This window comes from Lolium perenne, chromosome 6 (genome assembly GCF_019359855.2).
Source record: "Lolium perenne isolate Kyuss_39 chromosome 6, Kyuss_2.0, whole genome shotgun sequence".
In the NCBI taxonomy this organism is placed as follows: Eukaryota; Viridiplantae; Streptophyta; class Magnoliopsida; order Poales; family Poaceae; genus Lolium; species Lolium perenne.
Genome location: NC_067249.2, coordinates 36,494,981 through 36,505,321, shown reverse-complemented (window position 1 = coordinate 36,505,321; position 10,341 = coordinate 36,494,981).

Below are 10,341 nucleotides of genomic sequence, written 5' to 3'. Positions count from 1 at the left end.
TGTCGCAGCGGCGCCCGTGCCCAACTTGGACGATCCAATCCAACCGCTGCTCCTGTCCGTTGCCGCTTTCCCGTTCGCAAAACAACGATCGATCTAGCTGCCGATTAATGGGCGGGGCTCAGATTCCAGCCTGAATTTCCAAGTTATCCTGGATGTATGATGAAAATGGAGCAACAATATTTGGCCTTCCGAGACATGTGCGGCGCATGTGTCCGGCCATACAAACAAGGGGCGGCGCGTGGCCCTGCCGCCGCCGCGGCTAGCTCCGGAGTGGGAAGCTCGACACGAGCCTTCGCCAAATGGTGGTCCATATCTAGCTTCATGACGGCTGACATGAAAGCCAGGCAGATCCACTCGAAAGATGCAGGAGAAATTAAATACTTTTCGAGATGCGCATCATTATTGTATACAACCATTTCTTTTTTCGGAGATGTATTTGTATACCATTTGGTTGCATCTCCAAGCTTCCCGTATCTCGATGGCTCGACGAGACGGCGAAGGGACATGTACGCCCACTTCTGGCTCACAATGATTGATGGCAAGAACGAGCGAAGAAGATAAGCTGCGATACGAATACGAGTGTTTTATACTGGTATGTGCAAAGGAGAGCATAGCATAGTGCCAGGTGTTGAGGGTCAACATAGGATATTCTGAACCCGTATGCTTGTGTGTTAATCAGCGAGAGCTATGGACAATTACATCAAATCACGGTCTAAAAGCAGAACCACATCCCCAATTCTACTACGTATACTAGTCTATCTATTTCCTTTTCCAAGAATTAGAACCACCCATGTTGAATTTGTGCATGACATGCATCTCTAAAATAGGGGAATTTTGGACTTCTACTTTTAAGAACCAAAGTGGTCATATTTGAATCTTCTGTGTCGAAATTGATCTAACTCACGCAGTGGGATTTGAAATTCAAATTCGACACAACCTTAAACTTTTTAAATATGGGGTAGACCTAAAACTTGAACACCTACCTTGTTTGTTTTGAGTGTTTAAAACATTGTGTGATAACAACTTAAACCTAGACAATACATTGAGAAATAGAGATTTGACTTTGGTCATACTTGAATTTAAAATTCGGAATCAAAATTTAAACTTTGATTCAAATACTCCTAAACCAACTATCTCAAACATATTGTCCCATTCCAAACCTTAACTCAGTCATATACAAGTAATATTGAAAGATAGAATTCAAATTTCAAAATTTGAATTTGAACAATAATAAGGGCTAGATTCAAAAATTCATAACTAAATAAATAATAATCAAAAAATATATAATTGGTATCAAAATGATCACAAACATATTCTTTATTGATCACTAAACGGTTACAAAGTCATTTACAAGTTTTTGTTTGTACAAAAAATCAAAAGAACACAAAGGTAACCTAAATACAAACTAAAAATAAAGAAGTGAGCCTAGCTCACTCGGTTAGGGAAGTGGGTGTACAACCCAGCCACCCACGTTCAAGTCCACAGGGACGCGAATTTGGGCTCTTATTATTTAAAAAAACAAAATCAATGTAGGGGCTTCTCCTTTCAAAAAAAAACAAACTAAAAATAGAAAACCTAGACTATCCGACGCTAGTGTCACAACCACCACCATCACTTCACCACTCTCATCACCACCTCATTGGCATCACCACCAACACCACCATTGTCACTCCACCACATCCAACATTATTGTCACCACTTGATCATCCACCACACGAGCAACTTGTTACCATAGTTACAATATTGGATTTGCCCTAAGGTGAATCCATTTCGTATAGGATCCAAGTAGATGTTCCAGGAAAGAGTTTCTGGAGCATTAGTGAGCGTAATAAGCAAAGAAGAAGAACCTGAATTTGAGAGAGATCAAATGTTGATATAGTAAAACTTGACAGTAGACCATGACTTAGACCAATGCTAGGAATAGCCATAGGCTAGAGTTGTAACTGATAGCAGTAACATCCATAGGAATGCCCAAGTATATATAGGAAAATCGACCAGAACTAAAACAAATAGCATTAACCATAAGACAACAAACCCTACAACAAAACACCCTAGGAATGCAATAGGAAATTTTCTAAGTCTATACTATTATATTGGAGTTGGTCGTAGGTCGTACAACGCGTTTGGTGAAGGAAATTCAGAGCATCGTGTCCGTCCAGTTAATCTGACGGGCTCCCCTTCATCTGATCTAATTAGGAAACAATCTTAGGCACGATAATCCTCATAAGCATTAAAATACTTGCCAAAAATTGCTTGACGCTTCCCACTATGCCTCGCGTTATAAAAGAAACTTAATTATTAGCCCTCACAAATCGCCGGTAATTAATATCTATGACACACAAGGAAAGAAATATCCTCCTGCAATCTGCATGGAGTAGTTTCTATTTTCCATGCATCCATACTTTAATCTCGCTCGCAAATTGAAAAGTTATGGATCGGAGAATTTCTTTATAAAACATGGTCCCAAATCTATATTATTACAGTCTACTTTCATTGAAATTGGCCTTTATCATGCTCGTTCTTAAAAACAGAACTCGCTGCAAGTGAACCAACTCATTGGTATACAAAAACCTAGAATTTTTCTATCACTGAGTTTTTGCTTGTTAATATTTCTGTAAAAAACATAAAAGATGTTGGTTGATCTTCCTCGATGCAGTGCCGACATCTACTGTAAGAGGAACCAGCATCGCATGTCATATTTTCTTGTTTCTTTTTTGGCAATTTGGAGTTTACAAAAACTCAATTACAGCCTCTATTTGGTTCGATTAGAAAGCCTGCAAATGATATCAGAGATGGAACACGGTCATATTTGCATTCAAATTTCTTCTCATGTCTTATGCTTCAATAAAAAAAACTTCAGAATCCTAGCCCGTGGGAAAAACATTGTTTTCTAAATAGTACAACTTGAGATTAACATAAATGCAAAAATAAGTTGAACATCTTGTATAAAAAAATATACTTCTGTCATTGTCGCCAACAGATCATCACCTTGATGACACCAGTGTGGAACCTCACGGGGCGCACCCTCAACTCACCAGTGCCGCCATAGGGAGCGACGCGACGATGTGGGAGCAGTGGTGCCTTCAAACGCGCCGACATCGACACCCTCCCGGGAGTGTCAGTCTGCACCGTGGCAGGTCCTTCTCGCTGATGTGTGTCGTTGTCGGTGGGTGGATCATTATGTACTTCTGTCGGACAGATCGAGAGAATACAGTCTACAATCGACAAGTTCTAAAAGCCTTTGATGCTTTCTTCGCACATATATGTCATGACCAGATGCTTGGCCTTGTAGTTACTTTATGGTATCTTATTGATTTTAGATAACCCAAGAACCTTCTAAAAATCTAAAGCGCTAAAGGCCTTCAGGTCTTGAGTTTCTTAGCTAACTTCTTATTAACCTGTTGCTTTTGCCCGTCGGTAAGAACTAATCCCATCTGAATTCAGGTACCAAGTGAATTTGAACCATGAGTCCATGGTGAGTATTCTGGAGATTTTGGAACTGATAAGATGCCAAAAGGCTAAGGATCGAGGTGACACAAGGTTTTTCATTGACGTGTCAGGAATATAAAAACTCGGGGAAGTAGTAGCGAGTGGGGGGAGGAGTCAGAGAGATAAAAATTGCATATGACGATTGGCTGAAGATCAGTGTGATTAACCTCCCCGTGCTCATGTGTAGCTATGAACTACCAAGGTCGATTACTGAGTATTTAAATTTAATTTGTGTTACTTTTGCTCACGATTTTTCCATAATAGGATGAAATAATCATGTTATTGCCTGCAGCCAGTGGCAATACTTGTGCACACCTGGTACTTGACAAAATTGTTATGCATGATCCAATCATGCCCAAGTTAGTTGGGAAGATCACAAACAATTGCATTGTTCTTTGATTTTTTTTAAAGTTCGTAGTACTCTGTTATTTATTCTTTCATGCTCGGCTTGCCAACTGTGACAACATAAATTACTTCTAAAAAATCAGGGTTTTGTGTGATTATTGATTGATTTTATTGGTTCTTGGTCTTGGAGCAGGAAAGCACTAGACCGTCTTTGCGACATATTCTGGTGAATGTCGAGGACTTATTCACTTAAGTTTCGAGTAATTAGCACCATGCCAAGGTTATTAAGTCTTGTACGTATTAACAAGCACTGAGGGTATAGTACAAGTGTTATGCCACAGAATGTAGATCTACCTGCGGAGTAGCACTTTCATAACTTGTGGAGTAGCAGTTTTATAACTCCTAGATTGTCTTTATACTTTACCATTAAAAATAAACCAATATCCCGTCAATGAGAGTAGCCTGCAGACAAGCACAACAACAAACTTAAGGTTGTGGCTCATGCCGATTGCCGTGGGAAGCGGCAACACAAGAATTACAATGCAAAATGTAGGTACATGAAAAAAATAATGTTGTTGATCCTCTATAATAGTCAAGAGTTGTTCCTCTTTCTCGTACTGGCGTCCCTGACGACATGTTTTGTTCCTAACATAAATTAAGTAGGGATGTCGAAGGGGAGACAATTGTTGGGTTGAAATATGTTGTCGAACTAGAATTAAGGAAGTTGAAGAATACAACAGCACATCATACATGAGGAGAGGTGTGATGACGAGGATGATAGCCAGAGGGTTTTGAGTAAAAAACAAGTAACCGTCTCAATTTGCATACTCACAATGTAATTATCTTTGTCACTTCATGCATATATTTTTATTGTCGTATAGCGACACATGGGTATCAATATCTCTCCCACTTTCCCGTTTGCTTAACTTGGCTGATCAAACTGGTATATTGTACTGCTTTTAATTGCCTTCTTCTTATCGTTCATGACATTTGAAAATTCTGATCTAATTTTCATATTAGTTTGTCTAAAGTGTGCTAAAAATATGCAGGGTACGAATGAGGACGATTGCACAAAATCTTCCAAGAAATGTAAGATATGGTAATTTACTCCAATCATGCAGCTTTATTATACGGTTCTCTGAACTAAAAATTCAAATTAGTGCAGTGCTTCTGAAGATGAATTTGTTAGCTGGAGTGATTCATCTCAATGTATAAATTTCAAATGCACTCACTAGGTGGCTCCAAGAGCGACTATGGCAATAACTCAGCTTGTCCTTGTGCCGTTCTATTGTTATTGATTTTTTTTCAAGTACCATATGTTATACTAAGCAGCAACTGCAGACTAGAGTTAAGAATAAGATTGTATATAAATATCATATAATGGAACACACACATTGATTATTTTGCCCTTATTTTGTAGGTTGGAAAGCTTCGCGGTAGGCGATCAATCATCTACAAAAACTTGGTCAAGATATTTTATCATTGGATCTTGACAAATTTGGCTTCTCATTTGATTATCATTTACCCTCCCCCCCCCCCCCCCCCCACCCCCGAAAAAAATCAATAACAATAGAAGGGCACAAGGAAAAGCTGAGTTAGGAATAACATTGTATATAAATATCATAGAATAGAACACACACACACACTGATTATTTTGCCCTTATTTTGTAGGTTGGAAATCTTCACGGTAGGCAATCAATCATCTACAAAAACTTGGTTCAGATATTTTATCGTTGGATCTTGACAACCCTGGTTTCTCATTTGATTAATCATTTCGAATGAAGCTCGGTGATCACATGGGTACGTGAGCACGCGTTCACTATCCGACACGTGTCTAACACCATTTGTTTTTCCGTTAGTTCATAATCATCAGGTGGGAATGAGACTATGGTCCTAAAATAAAAAACGGTCTGCTTCTTGTCCCCTTTCCTCTTCCACATACGCACACGGGACCATCCATGCGCCGCCGGCCGGCCGAACCTACTATTCCTGCTGACCTCCCCGCGCGCCCCAGCTTCCCTTTGCGCCACGGCCGACTCAGGATTTAGAGGAGGCCTCCCTCTCTCACCTGGTCGGCTCCGGAGATGCCCTGCTCTGGTGCGGTTCCGGGGCACGCGGCGCGGGCGATCCGGAGAGCGCGATGGGCGTAGCGGAGCCAGCCAAGGCCGCGCGAGCCATTGCCGGCCAGGGCGGCGCGCGAGAGCCGACAGGGCACGCGGCAGGTGGGTGCACGGGCCGGCGCCATCACCCCAACCGCTGGGAGCATCCGCGTCCGCCTCCGGGAGAAATCGCACCCAACCTTTCCGCCGCTGGGAGAAATCGCATCAGCGCCGCCGCAAACAACGCGTATCGATTCACCTACTAGCTAGGTTGCTTAATTAGCTAGCTGACTCTCTGCATGCGCATCCAATCAAAAGAGAAAAATCAGCAGTACAGGCAGAGCCAAACCCAAATCATCTTGTTTTCAGCAGCACCAGGAAAATAATTTTCCTATCTAGCTTAACCACCAATGATTAGCTACCAGGAGTGGGGCAAGGGCGGCTTGGTTGCTGGCGCTGCTGCGCAAGCTAGCTCGCATGCGCTACTGCTCATGCTACTTTTTGTTGCTGATGCGCTATGTAGAAACGGAATCACGCAGAGGCGAGGGGAATCACGAAAGATGGCACCAGAAATCGCTGCTATCCAGAGGAGGGGCGGAGATAGGAGCTGATTGGGTTCGGCGGCGGGTGTGGAAGCCTATTTTGGTGTGGATCTTGTCGTTGAGCTCGAGTCCATAGGAGCTATTCATCCAGCTGGATTCAACGGGAGCTCGTCTTATCCGTCGGGATCCATGGGCGATGATAGCAAGAAATCAGAGATCCCCTGTCCACTCCAGGATGGTGGCGAGCGATGAGATGAGGTGGGGCACTCCGGGAGCAGGAGCAGGTGGAGGAGGCTGAGGCGCGCGACGGCCTCCGCGCGGCCGCGGCGGAGGGCGGCAGTGTGGAAGGAAGCAGCGTTCCTTGGGGCCCTCTGAGCGGTGGTGCGCTCGTTTCTACCAAACAACAGCGAAAAAAATCATTAACGCCGTATGGTGGCCGTGAGCCAGAAATTGAATCGCAACGTTGATCTAACGGTAGCTAGGGCGTGCTCACGTACCCCCTGGTCACCAAATCCACTCTCTTTGTTAATAAGTGTCTTATGAATGATCTTATGCTTATGGGTGAGTCACTATATCATATGTGATTGTATTTATATTATAATTGGGATCAAAATGTCAAGAATAAAAATTATACCTCAATTTTGAATGATGATGTTTGATTTCACCAAGGCATGATCATATTAGTTTCAAAGTACTCATATTTTATTTTATTCAAATACTTAGGTCCTTGTGTTTTGCTATATTTGGTATTTAGTTTTAAAGTGAATTCAATTGTACCTCAAGGTAGTTTCTTAACTTTTAAGTGTTAATAATTTAGAGTTTGCTTCTTATCTCTTTGATGGTTATATACCTCTCCCATCTCTAGGGTTTAATGATAAGCTTTTGTTGGTGTTAAGTTCAAGAGTTTAGTTCAAGAAATACCATGAGGTTCATGGTAGGAATATTTATTTGTTAAAGACATGGAAGAGATAAGTCAAGAATGTTTTCTCCATTTTATTGTTACTTGATTTCCAATTGAATAGATGTTCATATGTTATGGCAAGGAATACCATATTATGATCTTTAATAAGATCAAGTAGTTGATCCTTGATTAATATGTTCTTGTGTTGGTTTTAATTCCATTTGATCTAACCCCTTAGATCAAATCATCTCTACCCAAATCAAGGTTTTAACAAAGTCACATTGAGATTTATAGCACTGGACTTGATGAGCTACTTCAATTCCACCAAGGTCAAGTGAAACTTCAGTTACTGTGACTGTTTTACTTTAAAGCGCGAAAATTTCCCGGATTTTCTATGCATGAATGCAATGCACACATCTGTTTCCTCTATTTTGTAACCCCAAATCCTGGGATATTACATAAGGCTCCATCCTAGGGCTATAAATTAACCTTTATAGATTAAATCACTTCTTATTCCTAATTGTTGATGAGTAGTTGATGCTTGCCCTTCTCATGCAGCTGCTCCTTGCAGTTCTTCCTTTCCACCTCTCACAAATCTCTGTCTAAAGAGCTATGTGAGTGTTTCTAGTCTAAACTAGTGAGTATGTTTATGAGTTATGGGGTTGCCTGAGCCCCTCTATTTGTAGTGTTCCTAAGTGATTGTAGTGTTGACACCTAGCTCATGCATTTATTTGACTTAGCTAGTTCTAGTGACTTCCTGATTTAACTTATGTGCTAAGGTGAATGAATTCGGTGGTCAATTGACTCAAAGGTTTGACTCCTAGTGACTTGCAAAAGATGGAAGGTCGGTTTGCTACCTATTTTCCTATCATCTAATCTATTTTGGACAATGCCAGTAAGCATTTGGTGTTTTCCTTTATTTGTTTCGGTTTCCAGATTTATTCCTGTCCTTTTTATGATTTTATTGCTATGCATTGTAGTTTGCAGTAGCAAGGATTTGAGAGATTTTGATAGGTTTAGTTTCTAGCTTTTATCTAGTTGTTTTATCTATTTTAATTACTTTGGATCTCCCTATGGATCCAGGATATAGTGAGGTGTTGCCTACTAATATTATTGGATTGGTTTCAATGTTATTGATACTAGTTGAATGCCCGTGCATTGTCACGGATGTATAAGGCATCTTGTTTTATAAAATTCATTCTTCTTTAACCTCAGGCCTCCAACTGTTTCCCTCATCTTGTAAGAAGAGACCAAGTTGTGTTCCTCCTCTAGCCCCGCTCGAAAGTCACACTCCCCCTCAAAACAACTCAAGAAATACATTTGAAGAGAACCATTCATCACATTCCAATTTTGAGAGTCCAAATAATGTCACGCGATGCATTTAATTACATCAAAGTCAAGCACCTACAAAAGTGTAAATGGCGAAATAATAGCATTTTAGCACACGGGAATACTTTTCTCAAAGAGCCCATGCTTGGATAAGAACTGCGATGATTACCATGATCTAATCGGGGGAGGGGGGTAAATGATTAAGAGAGTGGATTTGGTGACCAGGGGGTACGTGAGCACGCCCTAGCTACCGTTAGATCAACGTTGAGATTCAATTTCTGCCTCACGGCCACCATACGGCGTTAATGATTTTTTTAGCTGTTGTTTGGTAGAAACGAGCGCACCACCACTCAGAGGGCCCCAAGGAACGTTGCTTCCTTCCACACTGCCGCCCTCCGCCGCGGCCGCGCGGAGGCCGTCGCGCGCCTCAGCCTCCTCCACCTGCTCCTGCTCCCGGAGTGCCCCACCTCATCTCATCGCTCGCCACCATCCTGGAGTGGACAGGGGATCTCTGATTTCTTGCTATCATCGCCCATGGATCCCGACGGATAAGACGAGCTCCCGTTGAATCGAGCTGGACGAATAGCTCCTATGGACTCGAGCTCAACGACAATATCCACACCAAAATAGGCTTCCACACCCGCCGCCGAACCCAATCAGCTCCTATCTCCGCCCCTCCTCTGGATAGCAGCGATTTCTGGTGTCAGCTTTCGTGATTCCCCTCGCCTATGCGCGATTCCGTTTCTACATAGCGCATCAGCAACAAAAAGTAGCATGAGCAGTAGCGCATGCGAGCTAGCTTGCGCAGCAGCGCCAGCAACCAAGCCGCCCTTGCCCCACTCCTGGTAGCTAATCATTGGTGGTTAAGCTAGATAGGAAAATTATTTTCCTGGTGCTGCTGAAAACAAGATGATTTGGGTTTGGCTCTGCCTGTACTGCTGATTTTTCTCTTTTGATTGGATGCGCGTGCGGAAAGTCAGCTAGCTAATTAAGCAACCTAGCTAGTAGGTGAATCGATACGCGTTGTTTGCGGTGGCGCTGATGCGATTTCTCCCAGTGGCGGAAAGGTTGGGTGCGATTTCTCCCGGAGGCGGACGCGGATGCTCCCAGCGGTTGGGGTGATGGCGCCGGCCCGTGCGCCCACCTACCGCGCCCCCTGTCGGGTCTCGCGCGCCGCCCTGGCCGGCAATGGCCCGCGCGGCCTTGGCTGGCTCTGCTACGCCCATCGCGCTCTCCGGATCGCCCGCGCCGCGTGCCCCGGAACCGCACCAGAGCAGGGCATCTCCGGCGTCGACCAGGTGAGAGAGGGAGGCCTCCTCTAAATCCTGAGTCGGCCGTGGCGTGAAGGGAAGCTGGGGCGCGCGGGGAGATCAGCAGGAATAGTAGGTTCGGCCGGCCGGCGGCGCATGGATGGTCCCGTGTGCGTATGTGGAAGAGGAAAGGGGACAAGAAGCAGACCATTTTTTATTTTAGGATCATATTCTCGTTCCCACCTGATGATTATGAACTAACGGAAAAACAAACAGTGTTAGACACGTGTCGGATAGTGAAAGCGTGCTCATGTACCCATGTGATCACCGAGCTTCATTTGTATTAACAAAAGCCACTTGGCTCTCCAAAAACAAATCACATGAGA